The sequence below is a fragment of the Mauremys mutica genome, unplaced genomic scaffold (genome assembly GCF_020497125.1).
Source record: "Mauremys mutica isolate MM-2020 ecotype Southern unplaced genomic scaffold, ASM2049712v1 Super-Scaffold_100099, whole genome shotgun sequence".
In the NCBI taxonomy this organism is placed as follows: Eukaryota; Metazoa; Chordata; order Testudines; family Geoemydidae; genus Mauremys; species Mauremys mutica.
Window position 1 is genome coordinate 1,327,694 of NW_025423266.1, and position 23,163 is coordinate 1,350,856.

At 53.8% G+C, this 23,163-nt stretch overlaps 3 non-coding genes across 3 annotated transcripts; all 3 read left to right on the forward strand.

The window, feature by feature from the left end:
- Positions 1–317: 317 nt before the first annotated feature.
- TRNAM-CAU lies at positions 318–390 on the forward strand. Its single transcript has one exon. It is a non-coding gene; the product is annotated as a tRNA-Met (tRNA).
- A 1,225-nt stretch (positions 391–1,615) lies between these two features.
- On the forward strand, positions 1,616–1,688 carry TRNAK-UUU. The gene has a single exon. It is a non-coding gene; the product is annotated as a tRNA-Lys (tRNA).
- A 15,172-nt stretch (positions 1,689–16,860) lies between these two features.
- Positions 16,861–16,934, forward strand: TRNAN-GUU. The gene has a single exon. It is a non-coding gene; the product is annotated as a tRNA-Asn (tRNA).
- Positions 16,935–23,163: the final 6,229 nt, after the last annotated feature.

Consider the following 23,163-nt stretch of genomic DNA (forward strand, 5'->3'; position numbering starts at 1 on the left):
CTCCAGCCTGTTTCTCTTACCTGTGTAGTTTGCTTTGCCTAATTTCCATGGAAAGTGCCATGCTAGAAAAAAAGAGAGTAAGTTCTAAAATGAAGAGGTAGGTGCACAGCTTGGAAACATCCCCCCTGTGCTGCCATTAGTTCCAGTAGATTGTTCACTGGCAGCATGAATTGATTTCTTTGCTGCTGAGAAAGCTGCCTGGACAGGTCTGTGGGCAGCAGAGCTCCCTGCTTCTTCCAGCAAACCCCTGGCTCCTTCCCTGCCCCAGTCACTGCTGTAGAAGGGTCCTATATACACTGAGCCTAAAGCTTTTCCAAGCCTTCTTAGCACAGTTGGTAGCGTGTCAGTCTCATAATCTGAAAGTCCTGAGTTCAAGCCTCAGAGAAGGCAATGGCTTCTGCTCCCTGCTTCAGATTTTCTACAGGAAATCAGAGAAAAGAAACTAGAGGAGAGTGGTTTCTAGACACTCTCACACACAGAGAGACTTCTCTATGGCATTAACTTTTCCTTCTCTGTGGAACTTGTATTCTTCATAGAGCAAAATAAAACAAAAACATGCAAGTCCAAGCCTAATACAGTATGAAACTCAATACAGATCAAATCTCACCCTCAGAGATCGTCCAATAAGCTTCTTTCGCAGACTAGACTTATTTCTTGCCTGGACCCAATCTTTTCGCCTGGTACAGTCCTTGTTCCAGCTCAGGTGGTAGCTAGCGGATTTCTCATGACTGCAGCCACCTTTCTTCTGTTCCACCCCCTTATATAGCTTTGGTACAAGGCAGGAATCTTTTGTCTCTCTCCTGGGGAAAAGCCCCAGGTTTAAGATGGATTCCTGTACCAGGTGACATGGTCACATGTCCTGTGAGACCCCCAAGCTATCATTCTTCCTGGCCTGACTCACAAATGGTGCAGGACAGAGCCATCTCCAGTCAATTGTCCTGGTTAATGGGAGCCATCAAGAGTCCAAACCACTATTAAAGGCCCACACTTTGCATCATTACAACAGGACCTCAGAGTTATAGTTCATATTTCTAGTTTCAGATACAGGAATGATCGGTTCATACAAATAGGATGAACACACACAGTAGATTATAAGCTGTGTAATGATACCTTACAAGAGACCTTTTGCATGAAGCATAGTCCAGTCACTTTATATTCACACTTATTAGCATATTTTCATAAAACCCTATGGAGTGCAACGTCACAGCAGGGAAAGGGTTTTCCTGCAGCACCTGGGAGCAGTTGAGTTTCATGTTCAGGCTGTGGTATGAGTTCCTCCAGGTTTCTCATAAGCAGACAGGGACCTTCGCGGGTGCTCTCGATACAGGAATGGCCCAGAAACAATAAAGTGATGGGAATTGCATTTTCCTTTTTTATTTCTGTATTTCCAATGACATTTCTGTTTGTGATTTCGTTTTGCTTTGTATAACTGTGTTTTCTCCTGGATTTGATATTTAACTAAAAAAAGAATAAGGCCTCAGGGCGCCGGATGGAGGAGCAGGCTGGGGCTAGGACTGCTAAGAGAGCACGAGTAGCAGGTTTTCTGTATTGTTTCCTGCCCTCATTTTCATGACGAGTTTCTCATCTGCATGAAATTTGCTTCTTTTATATGTGAGCCTGGCTAGCTCAGTTGGTAGAGCATCAGACTTTTAATCTGAGGGTCCAGGGTTCAAGTCCCTGGTCAGATGAAGCAGGAACCCTTCCTCTCAAAATGGAAGAAGGCATCTCTCTAGGGTGTTATTTGACCTTTTTTCCCCCAGGACTTGGCTTTTCACTAGGAAGGGCCATGTACTGCCTGGGACTGAAGGGGCAACTTCCTCACATGCCCACTGGCCTCTCAGGCTGGATTAAGAAAGGCCTCTGGGAGCTGCAGCAAACTGCTGCATGACAACTTGGTGAGCAAATGCAGGGCTGCCCCCACAGGGTCATCCTCAGCAGAGGTCTGGGGGTTCCCTATTGGTCCCATGGTGTAAGAGCAGCACTCGGGACTTTGAATCCTGCAATCTGAGCTGAAGTCTCGGTAGGATCTGAGGGCAATTCCTGTGCCACAAACCCTGCTGGGTCTTCCAAGGCTCGATCTTGCTCTCTCCAATGCCATGAAAGCCTGTCTTTTGCCCGCTAGCTATTGTGACTTGAGCACAAGAGGGGATGTTTGATCAAGAAGCCTGGCCGTGCCTGGAGTCCTGTAGGTAGGGATGCGAGCTCCATTTCCTCTGAGTCCTGAAGCTGGGCTGCAGCCTGGCCTAGGAGGCAGCCCTATTGGTTGACCTACTGGCCCAAAGTCAGTTGGGCGGCGTTGGTGTTCCCCAGGGATGCTGAAGGGAGGGAGGCTCAATACTCCCCCCTATCAGTCAGGGCGGAAGAGGAGGGCTGCACGCAGGGCCGGCTTTAGGCCGATTTGCCCGATTCCCCCGAATTGGGCCCCGCGCCTGAGAGGGCCCCACAATGGCAGCGTCTGTCCCGGAAGCAGCAGCTGTTGTTGCTAGGCAACGAGAGACCCTGGCCGGCTGAGGCAGAGGCAGCCGCCTGGGTGTTGCAGGTCAGGAGGGGGGAGGGGGGGGGAAGGCACATGTGCTTTGCAGCCTTCCTTCCCCTCCCCCACCCCCAGCACTCACCTGGAGGAGACGCCGAGGGGGCTTCTGGCTCGGTGGGAGACAGGAATCTCTGCCGTGACCTCACTCACCTGAGCAGCTGCTGGGGCTTCCAGTGGTGAGTGTTTGCCCCTGTGATTCCCCGCAGGTTTGTAATATTGGGCTGGTTTTGTGGTTTACATGGTGTTGCTGTTTGAGGGTGAGTTGGTGCCTGCCTGTGTCTGGTTCAAAACTAAAGTCGGGATCACGTAACCCAGGAAAAAAGCCCCGAGCCGGTACTTAGGGTATGGCTACACTGGCGATTTGCAGCGCTGGAAAGCCTCCACCAGCGCTGCAATTAGTAAGTGGCCACACCTGCAAGGCACTTCCAGCGCTGCAACTCCCTGGCTGCAGCGCTGGCCGTACACCTCACTCGGCATGGGGAATAAGGATTCCAGCGCTGGTGCTGCAGCACTGGTCATCAAGAGTGGCCACACACCAGCGCTGTGATTGGCCTCCAGGGTATAAGGATGTATCCCAGAATGCCTGTTCAGCCACTCTGCTCATCAGGTCAGACTCTACTTCCCTGGCCTCAGGTGACCCTCCCTTTAAATGCCCCGGGAATTTTAAAAATCCCCTTCCTGTTTGCTGCAGCCAGGTGTGGAATGCAATCAGTGAATCTTTACAGGTGACCATGCCTCCACGTGGCAAACGAGCCCCAGCATGGAGCAATGGCGAGCTGATGGACCTCATCAGTGTTTGGGGGGAGGAATCTGTGCAGGCACAGCTGCGCTCTAGCCGTAAGAATTATGATACCTTTGCCCAGGTATCGAGAGCCATGCTGGAAAGGGGCCATGAGCGTGACGCGCTGCAGTGCAGGGTAAAAGTAAAGGAACTGCAGAGTGCCTATTGCAAAGCACGTGAGAGGAACCGCAGATCCGGCAGTGCCCCCACGCCCTGCCGGTTTTACAAGGAGCTGGATGCGATTTATGGGGGTGACCCCTCTGTAAATCCAAGGACCACGATGGACAGTTCAGAGCCGGTAGAGGAGGGGGAGGGGGAGGCAGACAGTGAGGCTACTGTGGTGGGGGAAGATACCCCGGAGTCCCAGGAGGCATGCAGTCAGGAGCTCTTCTCAAGCCAGGAGGAAGCTAGCCAGTCGCAGCCCCTGGAACTTGGTGCAGAAGAATCACAGGAGCAGGTCCCAGGTAAGCAGCTTTTATTGCAATGCAAAGGTTTTGGGAGAGGAGGGGGGATGGTATGGCTGCATGCCTAGACATGGAATATCCCATTGATGTGGTCTATCACGTCGCAGTAATCTGCCTCTGTAATCTCTTCAAAAGTTTCTGCAAGAGCATAGGCAATTTGCGTGACCAAGTTTAAAGGGAGAGCCATTGTGGTCCCTGTCCCATTCAGGCTAACGCGTCCGTGCCACTGTTCCAGGAGGGGTGGGGGAACCATGCTTGCACAGAGGCAAGCTGCATAAGGGCCAGGGCGGAATCCGCATTGTTGTAGGAGACCCTCCCTTGCTTCTTTGGTAACCCGCAGAAGGGAGATATCTTCAAGTATTAACTCCTGTGGGAAATGGAGGGAGTGTTTCAGTGCTGGTTTCCCCAACTGCATAGCGCGGCAGGCAGGAACCCCAGGAACCCCAGGGTTAACAAAGCCCAAAAACAGGCAGTCTAGCCATGAAGCAAGAAGCACCCTGCTCGAGCAGACCGCGGCAGGAACCCCAGGGTTAATTCCTGAGGGACATGGCAGTGCTGCATTTAACAAAGCCCAAAAACAGGCAGTCTAGCCATGAAGCAAGAAGCACCCTGCTCGAGCAGACCGCGGCAGGAACCCCAGGGTTAATTCCTGAGGGACATGGCAGTGCTGCGTTTAACAAAGCCCAAAAACAGGCAGTCTAGCCATGAAGCAAGAAGCACCCTGCTCGAGCAGACCGTGGCAGGAACCCCAGGGTTAATTCCTGGGGACATGGCAGTGCTGCGTTTAACAAAGCCCAAAAACAGGCAGTCTAGCCATGAAGCAAAAAGCACCCTGCTCAAGCAGACCACGGCAGGAACCCCAGGGTTAATTCCTGAGGGACATGGCAGTGCTGCGTTTAACAAAGCCCAAAAACAGGCAGTCTAGCCATGAAGCAAAAAGCACCCTGCTCGAGCAGACCGCGGCAGGAACCCCAGGGTTAATTCCTGGGGACATGGCAGTGCTGCGTTTAACAAAGCCCAAAAACAGGCAGTCTAGCCATGAAGCAAGAAGCACCCTGCTCGAGCACACCGCGGAAGGAAACCCAGGGTTAATTACCATTACCATTTCTGGGAGGCTGTGAATTCTCTAGCAGTTGCTGAAATGTGTGAGGAATGCTTGTGAGACTTTAAAATAACTTCAGATTATACACAATGCAAGCTCTCTTAAAATGTATCATTTGCTGTATTTTTACAGTGACCTTGAGTAGTCCTGGGCCGGTCTTATCAGTGACTGAAAGAAAGCTTCAAAACCTGAGGAGGAAAGCTAACAAAAACAAAGAAGATTTGGTGAAGGCAGTTATGAACCAGTGTGCAACAGAGAATAAAAATGCGCATGACTGTAGAGACAAGATGCAGCACTGGAGGGAAACAGAAAGCAGGAGAAAGGCGTTGACGCTGAAGAAAACCACAAGGCAGCTTATAAACCTCATTGCGCGCCAAACAGACTGTATGCAGTCACTGGTAGCAATGCAGGCAGAGCACTACCGTGCCAAACCCCCACCCTCCCAAACCTCTTTCCCCTATGCACCAATGTCAGCTCCAAGTCCCGTTCCCCAGCATCCAGGTTCTTACCTACACCATCACCAGCTGCCCCCGACACCTGTACGGTCACCTATGAGCCCAGAGAACTACGACCCTTACCCTCTGCACTCAACCCCCATCACCATGCAACAGTACAATCCTGAGGTGCACAGCACTCCTGGCAGTACATATGCAAAACTATGAATGTACAGTTCAACAACCAACCCCCCTGCCCGTGTACTTCCTTTTTTTTAAATAAATGATTTCTTTGATTATGAAACAGTTTTTATTATTGCATAAAGTGAAAGATAACAAACCCCAATGAAAACACAGGCACTTAAAAGCACTGTAACCAGTGCACGTCACTCCTGGTCAAGGCAAAAAAACATTACTGTTGGCTTTCAGCCTCAAATTCCTCCCTCAAGGCATCCCTAATCCTTGTTGCCCTGTGGTGGGCGTCTCTAGTAGCCCTGCTGTCTGGCTGTGCAAATTCAGCCTCCAGGACTTGCACCTCGTTGGTCCATGCCTGGCTGAATGTTTCACCCTTCCCTTCACAAATATTATGGAGGGTACAGCAAGCGGATACAACCGCAGGGATGCTGCTTTCCCCCAAGTCTAGCTTCCCATAAAGCGCCCGCCAGCGCCCCTTTAAACGGCCAAAAGCACACTCCACAGTCATTCGGCATCGGCTCAGCCTGTAGTTGAAACGGTCCTGGCTCCTGTTCAGCTTCCCTGTATAGGGTTTCATGAGCCAAGGCATTAATGGGTAAGCGGGGTCCCCAAGGATCACAATGGGCATTTCAACGTCCCTTACTGTGATCTTTCGGTCTGGGAAAAATGTACCTTCCTGCATCTTCCTGAACAGGCCACTGTTCCGAAAGATGCGTGCATCATGCACTTTTCCAGGCCAGCCTGTGTAAATATTAATGAAACGCCCACGGTGATCCACAAGCGCCTGGAGAACCATAGAGAAATACCCCTTGCGATTAATGTACTCGTAGGCTAGGTGGGGTGGTGCCAGAATAGGAATATGCATCCCATCTATTGCCCCTCCACAGTTAGGGAAACCCATTTCTGAAAAGCCATCCACAATGTCCTGCACGTTCCCCACAGTCACGGTTCTCCTTAGCAGGATGCGATTAATGGCCCTGCAAACTTGCATCAACACGATTCCAACGGTCGACTTTCCCACCCCAAACTGGTTCCCGACCGACCGGTAGCTGTCTGGAGTTGCCAGCTTCCAGATTGCAATAGCCACCCGCTTTTCCACCATCAAGGCAGCTCTCAATCTTGTGTCCTTGCGCCGCAGGGTGGGGGCAAGCTCAGCACACAGTCCCATGAAAGTGGCTTTTCTCATACGAAAGTTCTGCAGCCACTGCTCGTCATCCCAGACTTCCATGACAATGTGATCCCACCACTCACTGCTTGTCTCACGAGCCCAAAAGCGGCGTTCCACGGTGCTGAGCATTTCTGTTACCGCCACAAGCAATTTCATGTCACCCGCTTTAGGAAAATCCATATCATCATCGGACTCCTCACTGTCACTTTGGAGCTGAAGGAGGAATAGCTCAACTGCCAAACGTGATGTGCTGGCGACAGTCAGCAGCAAATTCCTCAGCAGCTCAGGCTCCATTTCACAGCGTGCTGAACTCACAATGGCAAGAAACGTGGACGGCGAAAATGACTGCTGGGAAGTGAAGCGATGCACCACGGGGCGTTGGAACAGGAAGCGGAATGACCCACACACTTCCTTCCCCTTCCCACAATACTCAGCGCCAAAATGGCACCAAAACGGGATGAGGTGCTCTGTGGGATAGCTGCCCACAATGCACCTCTCAGTACAGCGCTGGAAATGCTGCCAATGTGGCCACACTGCAGCGCTGGTAGCTGTCAGTGTGGCCACACTGCAGCGCTGGCCCTGCACAGCTGGACGACCAGCGCTGCAAACTACCAGCGCTGCAACTCGCCAGTGTAGCCATACCCTTAGTGCTGTGAACTCCAGGTGAGAGAGAGAGGGAGGTTTGGAGGAGGAAACCAAATACATCAAGAGGGGAGAATGCGAAAGGTCTGCAACACGGCAGGCTGAGACTTATCTCTCCTCCCCCACTTCCCGGCAAGAAGGGAAACTGAGGCACGGAGTGATCTGATTCCCCTCTCCAAATTATTTTGCAAAGAAAGAGGACGGGGGCTCCTATCCAGACCAGTTCCCTTCCCATCAACTCTGCTTTCCCTGCTGCAAGATCTGTAGGGGCTGAATATTTCCATTAAACTATGGCTCCTTCGTTTGCCCTACAACAATAAATTAGACCAGCTTTCGGGGGGGGGGCTATTCCCCTCCCCCAAAGCTGTGGGGATATTAAGTTTTTTTTGAGGGGGGCATGATAATATTCCAGATCAATCAAATGCCCAGCTCAGCTTTCTAGCCATCCAGCAGCTCTAGGGCAGGGAAGGAAGGTGCTCTTGGTGCAGAGTGGTTGCAAAACAGGGGTGAATTTAGCGGGGGGAGTCTAGTTGAAATCCCGCCTCATGCAGCCATACAGAATCTCTGGCAGTGCTGGGAGAGGCCAGGAGTGGAAGGTGGCCTGGGGGTGGGGGGACATTTGCCCTCAGTCCTGGGCTCTGGGATGGACTAGGCTGGGTGGTGGGTTCAGTCTAGTCTTCCAGCCTGTTGCTCTCACTGAGGTTTGTGGTTTTCATCTGGCTCCACCGAAAAGAGCAAACAAGCCCAGTAGAAAAGCGGGGTGAGAGAGGCGGAAAAGGGTGTGTAATGGGTTAAAGTGACCCATCAACAAAAGAGTAAAACCCGAGTTTGACTGGGTTTCCCCCCAGCCACCACTCCTGCAAACACTGGGCAAGGGTGTCACGGAGTGTGGGGGAGTCCGGCCCTGCACCCCTCTTCCTGAACTCACAGTGACTCTCAGCCAGCCAGTAAAACAGAAGGTTTATTGAACAACAGGAACACAGGATACAGCCCAGCTTGTGTTCAGAGCCAGGACCCCTCAATCTGGCCTTTCTGGGGGGGTTCAGGATGCTTGGATCCCAGTCTAGGATCCCCTGAAAACCCACCACCCAGCTCCCAAACCGAAGACTGACTCCACTCCACCCTTCCCTTTGTCTAGCCCCCGCCAGAGGTGATGACCTCCCCTCCCCCAGGCCAGGCTCATGTTACAGCTGAATACCTGGCTCTCACCTCAACAGGAACACAAACAGTCCCTACTCCATCACACCTCTCCCCCCTCCGAGACTGAACTGAGCGGGGTCACTTTGCCCAGTGACCTGGGGAAGTTCATGGCCTCCTATCCGGGACAGCGCATCCGCTATCAGATTGGCACTTCCCTTCACGTGGACCACGTCCATGTCATAGTCCTGCAGGAGCAGGCTCCACCTCAGGAGCTTGGCGTTGGCTCCTTTCATCTGGTGCAGCCAGGTGAGGGGAGAGTGGTCGGTGTACACGGTGAAGCGGCGCCCAAAGAGATATGGCTCCAGTTTCTTCAGGGCCCACACCATGGCCAGGCATTCCTTCTCGATGGCCGCGTAGTTCTGCTCCCGGGATAGCAACTTCTTGCTCAGGTACACGATGGGGTGTCTCTCCCCCTTTTCATCCTCCTGCATCAACACCGCCCCCAGGCCCGTGTCTGAGGCGTCGGTAAACACCATAAAGGGCTTGTCAAAGTTTGGGTTTGCCAGAACTGGGCCTTTGAGCAGAGCCTCCTTCAGTGCCTGGAGAGCCTCCTGGCACTGCTCGGTCCAGACCACCTTGTCTGGCTTCCCCTTCTTGCACAGCTCAGTGATGGGGGCGGCTATGGCACTAAAGTGGGGCACGAACCTCTGATAGTACCCCACCATCCCAATAAAGGCCTGGACCTGCTTTTTGGTCTGGGGAGTGGGCCAGTCTCTGATCACCTCCACCTTGGCTGGTTCCGGCTTTAGGCAGCCGCTCCCCACCCGATGGCCCAGGTAAGATACTTCAGCCATCCCCACCTTGCACTTCTCAGCCTTTACGGTTAACCCCGCCTCCCGGAGTCAGTCCAGCACTTGTCCAACCTGGAACACGTGGTCCTCCCAGGTCTGGCTGAAGACACAGATGTCATCAATATACGCCACAGCAAAACTCTCCATCCCCCTCAGTAGCTGATCCACCAGGCGCTGGAAGGTGGCCGGCGCTCCCTTGAGGCCGAAGGGCAGGGTCAGAAACTCATAGAGCCCCAGGGGGGTGATGAAGGCCGATTTCAGCCTGGCCTCTGCGTCCAGCGGCACTTGCCAGTAGCCCTTTGTAAGATCCATGGTCGTGAGGTACCGAGCGCCTCCCAGCTTGTCTAGGAGCTCATCAGGCCTTGGCATGGGGTAGGCATCAGATACGGTGATGGCATTGAGCTTTCGATAGTCCACGCAGAACCGGATTGACCCGTCCTTCTTGGGGACCAGCACCACTGGGGAGGCCCAGGGGCTGGCGGACGGCTGGATCACCCCTAAAGCCAGCATGTCCCTGACCTCCCTTTCCAGGTCCTGGGCAGTCTTCCCGGTAACCTGAAAAGGGGAGCATCGTATCGAGGTGTGTGCCCCAGTCTCCACCCGGTGGACAGTCAACTTAGTGTGCCCAGGCTGGTTGGAAAACAACTGTCGGTATAGTTGCAGCACCCCTCTGATCTCAGCATGCTGGGCCGGGGTCAGCTGATCAGAGAGGGGAATCGCCTCCAGGGGGGATCCAGCCTTTGTCCCTGGGAATAGATCCACTAGAGGGTCATCCCCCGGCTCCTCCCAGTGCCCACACACGGCCAACACCATATTCCCCCGGTCATAATATGGCTTCATCATATTCACATGGTACACCCGGCGGTGATGAGCCCGGTTCGACAGCTCCACCACATAGTTTACCTCATTTAGTTGCTTGACAACCTTGAAGGGCCCTTCCCAGGCAGCCTGGAGTTTGTTTTTCCTCACGGGGATGAGAACCATCACTTGGTCCCCGGTGGCGAAGGCGCGGGCTCGCGCCATGCGGTCGTACCAGACCTTCTGCTTCCTCTGGGCTCGGGCCAGATTCTCCCTGGCCAGGCCCATGAGCTCGGTAAGTCTTTCCCGGAAGGTCAGGACATACTCCACCACCGACTCTCCATCGGGAGCGGCCTTCCCCTCCCATTCGTCTCTCATCAGGTCCAGGGGCCCCCTTACCCGCCTTCCATATAACAGTTCGAAAGGCGAAAACCCAGTAGACTCCTGGGGTACCTCCCTGTATGCAAACAGCAGGTGAGGTAAGTACTTGTCCCAGTCCTGTGGGTGCTGGTGCATGAATGTTTTTAGCATCATCTTTAGCATCCCGTTGAACCTCTCCACCAGCCCGTTGGTCTGGGGGTGGTACGCTGAGGCCCAGCTGGGTCGGACCCCACATTTCTCCCACAGGGACTGGAGCAACTTCGACATGAAGTTGGACCCCTGGTCCGTTAAGACTTCCTGGGGGAACCCCACCCGGCTGAAAATGGTCAGCAGCGCATCCGCCACGGTGTCTGCTTCGGTAGAGGACAAGGCCACCGCCTCGGGGTATCGAGTGGCGAAATCTACCACCACCAAGATGTATTTCTTCCCTGACCGGGTCGCCTTGCTGAGAGGTCCCACCATGTCCATGGCCACCTTCTGGAAAGGCTCTTCTATGATGGGCAAAGGCCTCAGAGCTGCTTTCCCCTTGTCCCGGGCCTTCCCCACCCGCTGGCAGGGGTCACAGGATTGGCCGTACTGTCGGACATGGGTAAAGACCCCAGGCCAGTAAAAGTTCTGAAGCAGCCTCTGCCTGGTGCGCCAGATTCCCTGGTGCCCGGCGAGGGGGATGTCATGGGCCAGGTACAGGAGCTTGTGGCGAAACTTCTGGGGAACCACCAGCTGCCTCCTAATCCCCCATGACTCCACTTCCCTGGGGGGAGCCCATTCTCGGTACAGGAACCCCTTCTCCCACAGGAACCTCTCCTTGCAACCTCTCCTCATGGTCTGTGCTGCATTGAGGTCAGCCCGGTCCTGGGGCTTCTGCAAGGAGGGATCTTTCTGCACCTCGGCCTGGAACTCAGCAGCTGGGACAGGGATGGGGACCTGCTCCCTCTCACCGGCTGGGTCTGAGGCCGCAGCCTCTCTGGGTCGTGTCTCTGGGCGTTCCCTCCCCACCAGGTTAGGGCCTTGCACCTCGGGCAGAGTACTTTCCCCGTTGTCAGGGTGCAGTGCCCTGCGCCGACTCTGACTACGGGTCACGATCAGGGTACCCCGGGCATTGCCTGGCCAGGCCTCAAAGTCCCCCCCCATTAGCACCTCTGTGGGCAAATGGGGGTGTACCCCCACATCCTTGGGGCCCTCCTTGACCCCCCACTTCAGGTGCACCCTCGCCACGGGCACCTTGAATGGGGCCCCGCTCACCCCCATCAGGGTCAGGTAGGTATCAGGCACCATCCGATTTGGGCCCACCACCTCAGGCCGGGCCAGCGTCACCTCTGCGCCTGTGTCCCAGTACCCAGTGACCTTCCTCCCATCCACCTCCAGGGAAACCAGGCACTGTTTCCGGAGGGGCAGCCCCGTGGCCACCCTGTAGCAGAACCTTGTGTCCGGAGCATCCAGGCCCCTAGAGGCGCTGACCTGGGGCCCTCCTCCCTCCTTCCCAGGTGGGACGCTGCCAGCCCCCCTCTCTTGGGCATGTTGCCCCTCCTCCGATTGGGTCTTTATCCAGTCAACCCTCTGCAGGTTGGGTCTGCTCGGTCTGCCTCTGAACTTGGGGCACTGGGCCCGTATGTGGCCTTGTTGGCCACAGTGAAAGCAGCCCATGTCTCGTGGGTCCCCTCGAGTGGGTCGGGTGGACCTGACGCTGGACGTTCCCCTTTTGTGGGGGTTCTCCATAGGGCCCTGCTGGGAGGTCCCACGGTGACTCTCTCTCTGCGTTGAGGCAGGCCTGTTCCCTCGAGACTCCTCCCTGCCATCCCCTGCCCGACTGTCCACATATTGGTCGGCCAGCCGGCCTGCGTGCTGTGGGTTCTCCGGCTTCTGGTCCATCAACCACCGCCTCAGGTCGGATGGGCACTGCTCATACAGGTGCTCCAGTACGAATAGGTCAAGCAGGTCCTCTCTAGTTTGGGCCCCAGCTGTCCACTTGCGGGTGTACCCCTGCGCCCGGTTGACCAGTTGTAGGTATGTGACCTCCCGGGTCTTATGTTGACTCCGGAACCTCTTCCGGTACATCTCCAGGGTCAGCCCAAACTCGCAGAGCAGGGCCTCTTTGAACAGGTTGTAGTCCCCTGCCTCCGCCCCTTTCATTTGGCTGTACACCTCCACGGCGGTGGAGTCCAGTAAGGGGGTAAGGAACTGGATCCTGTCTGCAGGGTCAACCTTGTGCAGCTCGCAGGCATTCTCAAAGGCCGTCAGGAAGGTGTCTATGTCCTCCCCTTCCTTATGCCGGGCCAGGAAGTTCTTATCGAAGCTCTTTGTAGGCTTGGGCCCCCCCTCACTCACCGCAGCCGGGGCCTTACTGTTGCTCAGCTGGGCCAGGGCCAGCTCATGTCTGCGCTGCTGCTCCTTCTCCCTCTCCTCGTATTCGCGTTGCTTCTGCTTCTCCTCCAGCTCACGCTGGCTTTGTCTCTCCTCACGTTCCCTCTGTCTCTCCTCATATTCCCTCTGTTCCTTACACTCCTCCAGCTCTCTCAGTTTTATCTCTCTCTCCAAGTCCAGCCGCCTGCACTCCATGGAGGCCGAGCGTCGCCGGGACGATCCCCGGCTGGTGGGGGAGCTTCGCCGGGCCGATCCCCTGCTGGCCGGGGGGATCACGGTGCCCTCGGTAGCTGGGCTCCTCCTCCCCCTAGGCCTAGGGGTGGGAGGTCTCGGGGAGCCCTCAGCGGCCGGCTGACCACTCCCAGCGGGGACAGACACTGGTGCCTGCGCTGCATCTGCCCGGCTGCTTCCCTCGGAGACAGGGACCGGTTCATTCCTGTGATCTCTCTCCTCCAGCCGGGGAATCAGCTGGGCCTTGGTGAGCTTCCCACAGTGCAGCCCCCTCTGCTTGCACTGCTCCACCAGGTCGCACTTGCGCTGCTTGGCATACATCTTCCTGTTGGCTGCTCACAGGCCGGGGTGCTCGCCGCTCCCCACGGGTTCCAGGGGGACCCCTAGTGTGCCAGTCCTTGAGGTCACCACCTCTTTGCCAGGGTCGAGCTGCAGACTCCTCCGCCCCTGGAATCGCTCGCTGTGATCCCCCGGGGGACCCTGTTACTGCAAAGTCCTTCTCGCTGGTCACACTCTCCCAGGGGTTAATCGCCCCTTCGTTTTACTGCTCCCCAGTCACTTACTGCAGGAAGCGCCGTCCACGGGGTGCAGTCGATCCCACCGCCGCCACCAGTTGTCACGGAGTGTGGGGGAGTCCGGCCCTGCACCCCTCTTCCTGAACTCACAGTGACTCTCAGCCAGCCAGTAAAACAGAAGGTTTATTGAACAACAGGAACACAGGATACAGCCCAGCTTGTGTTCAGAGCCAGGACCCCTCAATCTGGCCTTTCTGGGGGGGTTCAGGGTGCTTGGATCCCAGCCTAGGATCCCCTGAAAACCCACCCGCCAGCTCCCAAACCGAAGACTGACTCCACTCCACCCTTCCCTTTGTCTAGCCCCCGCCAGAGGTGACGACCTCCCCTCCCCCAGGCCAGGCTCATGTTACAGCTGAATACCTGGCTCTCACCTCAACAGGAACACAAACAGTCCCTACTCCATCACAAAGGGGCAGCCCCATTCCCCACCGAGGCTATGGTGAGAGGCAGCAGAGGAGGAAGGAAGCCACATGTGATGGCAGTCCCCTCCCCTCCCCCCCCAAGCACCCAGCACCCCATCTCCGGCCCCCAAACTCTGTCCCAGAGCCTGCACCCAGCCCTCCGCACTCCCTCCCAGAGCCTGCACCCCTCCATCCTTCCTGCACCCCACCTGTGCCCCAGCCCAGAGCCTGCACCCAGCACCCAAACTCCGTCCCACACAGCCTGGGCAAAGCTCTCCTCCATCTGGCTCCCAGCCCCTCTCCAAGGGTTGCAGGTGTCTGGAGGTGCTGCATTCCACACCTTCCTAATTCACACCTCATCCATTCAACAGGGCAACTGATTACAAAGTGGGGGGAAGATCTTATTCTACTCCAAGCAAAAAGACATTTTTCTTTTACCTTAATTACACTACATTTAGGGCCTGCTATAACATATTACCAAGGTTCAATACAAAGTCATATAAAAGTTATACAAAAATGCATAAAGCAGAGATTTATCTACAACTGCATTGACTGACTTCTGTGTGCAGTAATATAGTGACCCCTGGGACTTTGAATGAGGCATTATACTTGGGGGGCAGGGTGAGGGGGTAAGTGGTGGGTGGGCACAGAGGCGAGCAGTGAGCCAGCAGGAGTTCTAGGGGTGGGCATGGGGGTTTCTGGCAGGGGAGGGAGAAGGTGAAAGGAGGCGAGTGGTGTGGGGGGACTGACTAGGAGGGACGCAGCAAGCCAGCAGGGGGCTAGGGGGTGAAGAGGGGTGTGATGGTGGGGGCCAGCAGGGAGGGGGGCAGGTCCTATTTTACTGCTGTGATCTGGTCACCCCATGTGTGCCGTTTCTTCCTGCCCCCACCCCTGAACCTTGCTTCGATGGGGCGGAGCTGGGGAAGGAGGGTTTGTTTCCACGGGGCCGGGCGGCACTGGGGGGGGGGAAAGGATGGGGGCAATTTTATATTAACAAGGAAATATTTTATAAATTTTAATAAAATAGTGAAGAAAATCAGTTGTACAACTATCAAAACAAATTCTTTTCCTGATATGAAAGTGCAAATCAGCTAATTAATATATGATGCAATGTATGTAATAGATAATTTTGTTATTATTTATATAGTCATGGAAAGTAAATAATACATGGAAGAAATGAAAGGGGTTTTTTTAAGTGTTTTTTTGTTTTAGTCATCCCTGCCGGGGCCCCGTCGAAACTGTTCGAATTGGGCCCCGCACTTCCTAAAGCCGACCCTGACAATGAGGCTAATCATCTAGTGGAACAAGCTCCGCAAGGGACGTGGTTAATTCCCCATCACCGCCCTGTGTAAATCAAGACCGCAGCTCTTGCTGCAAGACACCTGGTGTGTGGGTGTCCCTGTTACCCTTCAGAACCTCTGGTGCATGGTGCTTCCCTCCTCCCAGTTCAAGATCCCCATCATGTGGGTGCTCCCATCCAGGATCTCTGGTGGGTGTCTCTGTCCCCCACCCCATGAACTAGCTCCCGTGTGTGGTTTCCCCTGCTTCCCCCATCCCGGATCTGTGGGTGTCTCTGTTCCCGTTTTCAAGATCCGTGTTGCTTGGGTGCGTCCCTCCCCCCCAAGTCAGAATCCCCAGCGTGTGGGTGCTCCCATCCCCCCTCCCAGGCTCTACGGGGGGGTGTCTGTATAAAAAGAGACCGTGTCTCACTGTCTTGCCCAGGCTACGCTGCAGGGGCTATTCACAGGCACAATCCCACTACTGATCAGCACAGGAGTTTTGACCTGCTCCGTGTCTGACCTGGGCAGGTTCACCCCTCCTTAGGCACACTGAGTTAGGAGGGTATGTTCAGAAGTAGAGTATAACGAGCGGTTACGACGATGAGGATGAATTGACGGGCGTTTGGTCAGTTTTAATGGACAGTGTTTTTGAATCTTTGCCACAATCTAGTTGAAGCAGGGTCTGTATGAAGTCTGCCCTGCCATCTGTTGGTGATGTGTCGTCAAGGCCTTTTGGGGTGATGTCATTTGCATGGTCACACCCACCCCGGATTGTATGATGGGAGAGCTTGTCCAAACGGTCATTTCAGCTGCTGCGGGATCCCCAGTCTCTTTGTTAGTGGGGCAGGAGTAATCCAGTGTATTTTCCCATTTATTTTGGATCAAGGACACAGTAACTGTACCTGGCATTTGAGGCCTGAGAGCGTCACCCTGTTCTAGAAAGTCCTCACCCTTAAGGGGTATGGGTTCCTAATGGCAGCATGTGGAGGAAGGTAAAAATGGATGTGTTGGTCTCTTGCAGGTGCTGTTGATGTCCTTTCTGCTGTCCCTGGTGTGGAAAGATAGAGGCAGAGATGGTTTTGAATCTCTTCAAATTGTTGTGAGTGCTGTAGTTGCTCACCCTAAGCTTATGCTGTTAGATCTCTTTCACCGTGCATTTTGGTCCTGAGAGGTAGAAGGTGTGTTGTTAGGGAGTGAGGTAGCAAATGTTAGTTGCAGAGGTGGTGCGTGTGCCCCCCCCTGCCCCAGCTCCCGTCCAAGAGTCCAGTATTTGCATAAACCCACCCACTGACCTGTGACTAACAATCTCGCTCTGCTAACTCTTCCAGCAAAACAGGCCAAAGAAAGTGTATGCGAGCGCTGTACCACAGCCCCGGTGCTCTTTTCGGTTCCTTCCCACAGAACTTTCCTTCCATAGCAGTCCAGTTCCTTGCTGTTGCTTGGCTAACCACTGCATGCATGTGCTATACCGTACCCTGAGCTGATTCCTGGCTTTTGTGCTCAATACAGCCTTGCCCCTCCATGTCTCTGTGGTGCAATGGGTCAGCGCGTTTGGCTGTTAACCAAAAGGATGGTGGTTCGAGCCCACCCAAGGACGACGCTAAGCCTGTGCTACTTCCTTGCTTCCCTGAGGCCTGTGGGGGGAGCCTCAAAGGTCCCATTTTGCTGCCTCTTGGCCTCAGTGCTTTCAGCTGGTGGTCCAAAGAGCAGGCTGGATGCCATTCAGAAACCCATCTGCCAGCAGCCGTGCCGGAGGCTCAGGCTTAATCCTCAAAGCCGAGCACAAAAACTTTCACCCGGGAACATTTCGCTCCCTTCCCGCCTCTGCCCAAGCGGCAAGGGAGAAGCGGAGGAGACAGGCCGGCTCAAAGACACCTCCCTCCCACTTCCCTGTACGCTGTGCAAAGCTCTTGGCCTGCCTCATGCCTCGTCAGGAAAGCGCGGCCATGCGGCCCAAGCCTGAGTCAAGTCCGCGGCCTGGCCCGCCCCGGCTGACAGCGCGCAGAGCCACGCGAGTCAACGGCAGGTCGAGTCGGGAGCCTCGGCTCTTTCCCCTGACAGCCACACACACAGCGCTGCCTAGCGCCCCCAGAGCCTCCCTCGTGTTCTCCCGCAGCAGCCGCCTGCCGGTGTGGGTGGGAAAAGGGGACCAGGAAGCACTGCAGCCTCATTCCTGGACAGGAGGCCCTCGCCACGCCCAGGCCTGCCTCTTGCCTTCAGCCCAGGCAGCCAGAGGTGCCGGGGAGCTCCCTGGCAGGCCGCCGCTTCGCCTCAGCCACCTCTTGCCTCATGGCCCAGGCTCTTGGTGCTCTGCTGGTCACCGGCTTGCTTGAAGGCCCAGAGGGAAAAGAAACAAGCGCACGCGTAGCAGAGGATGGTTTCGATCCATCAACCTCTGGGTTATGGGCCCAGCACGCTCCCGCTGTGCCACTCTGCTGCTTCTTCACACTCTCCCCCTGCCACCTAGCTGCCACTATCCGGATTAGTGCTTTACACGCCCTCGCTCTGGCAGGCAGATGCGCAGGCTGCTAGGCAGCTGCCCTGGTCACAGGATTTTACAGCTAGCTTCTACAGGGTAAAAAGGATCTATTTGGGGTTTGGACCCCATTGGGAGCTGGGTAGCTGAGTGCTGGAGACGGGAGCACTTCTTAAACTGTTTTCAGTTACACTTGTGGGGGACGAGGTTCAGCCTTGGATCCGTGTCTGCAGCAGGCAAGCACCTCTGACTCAATCGCCCCCCGCCGTATTGGCAGACTAAAACGCAGAGCGAACGCACACGCCTTGCAAAGGAAGAGGAGCTGGGATCTCGAACAAAAGTCAGCATTTTATTAAGATGAGGTTCAAAGAAAAAAAAAGTGTACGGTACAGAGTTTCAGCATAGAAGTTTCTGGTGCTCAGGGAACAACGTACAGCTTACCCAAGGGGTGCAAAGTTCGGTTTAAAATGGGGTGGCATAAGGAATACATAATCTGCAAAAGCCCTGACTGGGGGTAAAAGGTTAACGTACAGACACTGAGTTAGGAGGGTATGTTGTCCATATGAGGGCTACGTTCGGGTGTGGAGTATAACGAGCGGTTACGACGCTGAGGATGGATTGACCCGCGTTAGGTGACTTTTAACGTTCGGTGTTTTGGAATCTTTGCCACAATCTAGTTGAAGCAGGGTCAGTATGAAGTCTACCCTGCCATCTGTTGGTGATCTGTCGTCAAGGCCTTTTGGGGCTGATGTCATTTGCATGGTTACACCCACCCCGGATTGCATGATGGGAGTGCTTGTCCAAACGGTCATTTCAGCTGCTGCGGGATCCCCAGTCTCTTTGTTATTGGGGCAGGAGTAATCCAGTGTATTTTCCTGTTGATTTTGGATCAAGGACAGAGTAACTGTACCTGGCATTTGAGGCCTGAGAGCGTCACCCTCGCCTGAAAAGTACTCACCATTAAGGGGTATGGATTCCTAACGGCAGCGCGTGGAGGGATGTAGAAATGCATGTTTGTTGGTCTCTCGCAGGTGCTGCTGATGTCCTTTCTGCTATCCCTGGTGTGGAAAGGCAGAGGAAGAGGCGGTTTTGAATCTCTTCAAATTGTTGTGAGTGCTGCAGTTGCTCACCCTAAGCTTATGCCGTTAGATCTCTTTCACGGTGTATTTTGGTCCTGAGAGGTAAAAGGTGTGTTGTTAGGGAGTGAGGTAGCAAACGTTAGTTGCAGAGGTGGTGCATGTGCCACAGAAGTTGTGTGCCCCCGCTCCCGTCCAAGAGTCCAGTATTTTCATAAACCCACCCACTGACCTGTGACTAACAATCTCGCTCTGTTAACTCTTCCAGCAAAACTTTTCTGCTAGGTTCTCATTCCGAACTATATTCCTACGAACTTAAGCTTTTAAGTAGCCTCAGAGTCCACCTCCTTCAGTATAACTCAATTTTTTACATATCTGTCTAAGTTTTTAAATGTATGCTTAACACATTATTTGTAATGGGATAATAATTAATTCTATTTTTCAACTAAAGAGAGAAGAAAACCATAAAATATGCATTTAGAGAGTTTAGAAGCATCTCATGATGTTAAACACATATAGCTATTTTCAATTTCTCTTAAATTGCTATTCTTTGGAACCCATGTCCCTTGTCTAACGATTTTTATGTAGGTTCTGGTGAGTCCCGAAATCATGAATTGCTAAGTACCGTACTACTGTTTTTGATTCATATGATCAGGATTACTACACTTTATTACTCCTGCCCTATTAAGAAAGAGTTTGGGCATCCCACAGCAGCCAAAATCACCATTTGGACAAGCACCCCCATCATGCAATACGGGGTGGGTGTGACCATGCACATCAGCAACTAAATGCCTTTGCATCACATCACCAACAGATGGCAGGGTAGAGTTCATTCTGACCCTGCTGACATCCTCCCCCCAGCCAAGAACTGGTGATCCTGATAAATCACACTCCCTATTATACCAGCTCACTGGTATTGAATGCTGATGTTATTGCTAGCAAAAGTAGCCACCCATCTCTGCCCTGTAGCATCCAGCTTAGCCCTTGATAACACAGAAGTCAGTGGATTGTTCTCTGTCCATACCTGAAACTGAGCACCGGACAAGTAGTCTGGAAATTTCTCAGTGATGGCCCATTTCAAGGCCAAGAACTGCAGCTGGTGGATGGGATAGCGAGTTTCGCTATCAGACAGTCCTCAGCTGGCAAAGGCTATAGATTTACATTTACCTTCCACTTCCTGGTAGGAGACTGCTCCCAGACCCTCCAAACTGGCATCAGCATGCAGGATAAACGGTTTGTTTGGGTCAGCAAGGACTAGGACTGGCACATGAATCAGGCAAATAATGATTTCCCGTAAAGCCCTGTCACATCTCTCATCCCGCCATGTCCCCAATGGAGAGGAGAGGAGCCCCTCCCCTGTCCCAGGCCAGGCACACCAGATCTTTGGGGGGAGGTGTCCATGGCCCAGCCCAGGCATGCTGGAGCTGCTGGGGAGAGAAGTTCCTTCTTCAGCCCGAGCCCACCAGAGTTGATATTTCAGTGGGGGAGAGGTATCTCTCACTTGGTTTTTAGATGCTCTGATGAGAAGGAGCAGGAGGAAGATTTTTTTTTTCTTCTCCTTGCATTTCAAACTATCCACCCCACCCCCAACCATTTTCTGCTCTAGCCTGATCTCTCTCTCACGTCTCCCGGGCCGTCCTTAGCCATAGGCAGCCACCTAGGGCACCACTAGGTCTGGGGGAACTTCTCTGCTGGGAGCCTGGACAGATGGGAAGCAGTGGAGCATGTAAGAGCAGGGCTGCTGGATCCTAGAGAGAGACGAATGCAGCACAGTCTGAGGGAGGGGATCGGCTACTGAGGTCTCTGGGAAAGGGAGGGGGTAGGGTTTGGGGAAGGAGCTCACCTGTGAGTGTGACTCTTTCCCCCCGGCTGAGGTGAGGTGAGGCAGGCTCTGTGGCTCTGGAACCAGTATCCTCTGTTGTCCCCCATAACTTCCATTCTTCTCCCCCCCTGCCCCATGGAGCACCCCCTCCTTTCTCCCTCCCCCCCAGGAACATCCCTCTCTCTCCCCTCCCTCCTCTCCGTCAGGGCTGGGTTGGGTGAGGAGCTGGGGGGTAGGTGGGGGGAAGGCTGGCTGCCTGCTGAGGAATGAAAGTGAAAGTAACTCACTTCCTCGGCAGTGAGCCAGGATTGGAATGTCACACGGGGCTGGGCTGGGGTTAGCCAGATGTGTGAAAAATCAGGACAGGGGGTGGGGGTAGGGTGAGCAGATATCCCTATTTTATAGGGCCAGGCCCAATTTTGGGGTCTTTGTCTTATATAGGTTCCTTTTACCCCCCACCCCTACCCCCACCCCCTGTCCTGATTTTTCACACTTGCTGTCTGGTCACTCTAGGTGGGGGTAATTGGTGCCTATATAAGACAAAGCCCCAAATATCGGGACTGGCCCTATAAAATCAGGACATCTGGATCTGGTCACCCTAGCTGGGGAGCGCCTCTCCCCCGGGCTGGCAGCTGCCAGCGATCCATCTCATCCCAGGGGAGCTGCACAGGGCAGGATGAGCTGCTGTGGCTCCATGGGTGACCTGTCCCTGAGATCAGATGCTGTGCTCACTTCACCATGGTCCGTAAGGCTGGTGGTGGTGCCCATTGGCGTGTGATTGGACCTGAGGGTTTGCTGCTGCTGTTGCCACTCTGCACCCCAAGAGGTGGATTTTGAGGTCTACTGCAGCTGTTGGACCAGCAGGCTGGGGGGTGAGCCAAGCATGAAATCAGTACTGTGTTGCCATTTAGATTGTCATTTAACAACTTTGTTTGCCAAAAATTCTTGCTAACAATCCTGAATCCAATTTCAATATTTAAAAAAAAAATCAACATCTTAGCCAAAAACAGAAAATTAAGTTGTTGATAATTATTAGTGACAGGCTTGGTTTGAGGCAGGGAGTGGGCCAGTTTTCATCAGAGAAACAAAAAATGTCGACTGACTTTCCTATAGCCAGTTACTCCTGATAAGAGCCCTCCAACAACTGTAATATGCTCATCTCCTTACTAGTGTATAGAGCAGGGGTCGGCAACCTATGGCACACGCGCCAAAGGTGGCAGGTGAGCTGATTTTTGATGGTACGCAGTGGCAGGCTGAGCGGCTCAGCCCATCACTGCTCTGGGGTTCCGGCTGCTGCCCTATTGCCAGCTGGGATACCGGCCGCCGGCCCCACTCAGCACCTGCTGCTGGCCTGGGGACCCCCAAGGAACCCCAGGCTGGCAGCGGGCTGAGCAGGCCGGCTGAACCACTCAACCTGCTGTCAGCCTGGGGTTCCATTCACTCAGCCGGCAGCGGGCTGAGTGGGCTGGTGGCGGGCTGAGTGGGGCCAGTGAAGGGTTGAGTGGCTCAGTCTGCTGCCAGTCTGGGGTGCCGGCAGCACTCAGCCTACTGCTACTCCGGGGTTCCAGCTGCCGGCCTCTTGCCAGTCAGGAGCCCAGCCGCCGGCCCCACTCTGCCTCCTGTCAGCCTGGGTGGTCAGAACCCCAGACCAGCAGTGGGCTGAGCAGGGCCTGGGATCCTTGTCTAGGGGTCCAGCCACCAGTCCCGCTCAGCCCGCACCCGGTCTGGGGTTTCATTTACTCAGCTGGCAGTGGCCTGTGCAGGACCTCAGATAATAACAATAGTTTATTTATATAATATAGACATAGTATTACTGGCACGAGAAACCTTAAATTACAGTGAACTTGGCACACCACTTCTGAAAGGTTGCCGACCCCTGGTATAGACTGACCATATGTTGTACTAAGATTCTCCTGCTTTTTTTTTTTTCCTGTGAGTCAGTATAGCTTTTGCCAGCCCAGAAGTTGGGCAGCCAATGTTTTACGTTTTCACAATGTTTTCTCCAACTTTCATAAAGTAAATACATAGTTAATATGAGTTAAAAAGGCCAGGGACAGTTCCTTGTGAAGAATCTGTACAGCAGATCATGCTAGAGCTGTGAAAATGTCAGTTTTTGATGGAACTTTAGAGGCAGTGATTTAGCATGTATTTTATCATGTGAATGTGCTGCTATTGCTAATGTCTTTCCAAACAAAAATAAGGCACAATAGGACTTCTGTAACATTTCTGTACTACCTTAATCTAGATGAGATGATTCTGTGCTGAATTCATTTTGGTCACTTTGTGCTTTACCTAGCAGTAAAACTAGGGTTATATTTTCCCACTGTTTGGAAACCCAGCTTATTAAACTGATTTTGCAGCCAAAAAAGCCAGAAAGATTGCTTTTAATTAAAAACAAATCTTTGTTTCAATACCTCTTCATATAAATTTCCAATAAAATTTTGACAAATTA